Raw genomic sequence first — 1,979 nt, forward strand, 5'->3', positions numbered from 1 at the left:
ACCCCCTGCCGGAGCCTCATGAAGCTTTTAGGTATTTTCGCTCAATAAACACACACAACGCCCGGTCTGGGAATCGAAACCGGGTTCCTCCGACCGCGAGTCCGCTGCCCTAATCATTGGGCCATTGCGCCCCCACTGCTGCTGCTGCCGCTGTTGTTGTTGTCTTGCCCCAGGTCAGCAAATTTGTTTGAGCAATCTATGATTCGAGACATTCTAGAAATGACCAATACTTTTTCCACCTATTTGCCTTTGCAAATAGGTGGAAAACGTCTAGATTATCAAACGTGTGCTATATATATTTTTGAAGATGATAGTGTGAGGTCTGTGGTAGACTTCGGCTATTATTATTAGCAGGTTTTAGGGCGGCGAACTGGCAGAATCGTTTGTAGGCTAGATAAAATGCTTAACGCTATTTCGTCCGTCTCTACGTTCTGAGTTCAAATTCCACCAAGGCCGACATTACCTCTCATCTTTTGGGGGTTCGATAAAATAAGTACCAGTCGATCACTAGGGTCAATGTAATTGACTTATCCTCTCCTCCGAAATTGTTGGCCTTGGGCCAAAATTTGAAACTATTATTAGCATGTTGTGCAACGGATCCCTCTCTGGCTTATTATGGAAGTGGTGGTGGTAGTGATGTTAACTGCGGTTGTGGTGGAGGACGTAAGGGTTGTGGTAATGGTGGTGGTGCTGCTGCTGGGGGTGCTGGTGATAATGATGATGATGAGGAGGAGGAGGATAAGGTGATAGTGATGGCGAAGATGGTACTTGTGAGGGTGGTCTTAGAATCTGGAGTTGTGAGGGAGATCATCGTGTCAGTTGTGATTGTGATGGTAGGGGTGATGACGATCATCATCACCATCATCATCATCATCATCATCATCATCATCATCATCATCATTATCATCATCATCTTCATCTTCATCGTCATCATCATCATCATAGGGTGGTAGTGGTGATGGTGGTGGTAATGTCGGTAGTGATGACCACGATGATGATAGTTACAGATATGGAGATGGTGGTGACGGTGTGGGAGGGTACAACAGTGGCATTAATGATGATGGCTGTGATGATGATGATGATGATGATGATGTGATGACGATGACGACGACGACGACGACGATGACGACAAAGACGCTAACCACAATAACGAGGACGATGAGATGGCGACGGCGCGGATGATAATGATGATGATAAGGCAGAGGAGGTGGAGATGGAGGTGGAGAAGGAGGTGGAGGTGAAGAAGAAGGTGGAGGTGGAGAAGGAGGTGGGGTGGAGAAGGAGGTGGAAGTGGAGAAGGAGGTGGAGGTGAAGGTGAGGAGGACGACGACGACGATAATGATGATGAGGAAAATGACGTTGATGATGCTGATAACGGTGATGACAATGATGACGATGATGATAGTTGTGATGATGATAGTTGACGGAGATGAACATGAGATGGCAGAGGTAATGGCGGTGGTGGTGGTGGTGGTGGCGATGGCGATGGTAGTGGTAGTGGTGGCTGTGGTAATTGTGGTGGTGGTGGTGATGGTGGTTGTAAGGAGGGGGTGGAGGCGGTGGTGGTGACGTTAATGGCGACGGCGGTGGTGGTGGTGGCAGTAGCAGTGGTGATGGTGGTGGTGGTGGTGGTGGTGGTGGTCGTTGGCTTTTACTATCACTTAGTGATTCATTAGAAAAATTTCCCTTTGAATCTGAAAATGTTGGTCAGAGAATCTTTAAAAAATAAACAAAAACGACGACGACGATGCTGCTGCTGCTGCTGCTGCTGCTGCTGCTGCTGATGATGATGATGATGATGATGATAATGACGATGATGACGATGATGATGATGATGACGAAGATGATGATGATGACGAAGATGATGATGATGAGTAGAAAGAATAAAACAACAAAAAAGCTCGGATAAAACAATAAAACAAAGGGGGTAGGGATAGGGGTGGGTGTTAGAATAAATTAACTGAAAATTGTCAGACATG

Source organism: Octopus sinensis, linkage group LG11, assembly GCF_006345805.1.
Source record: "Octopus sinensis linkage group LG11, ASM634580v1, whole genome shotgun sequence".
Classification (NCBI taxonomy): domain Eukaryota; kingdom Metazoa; phylum Mollusca; class Cephalopoda; order Octopoda; family Octopodidae; genus Octopus; species Octopus sinensis.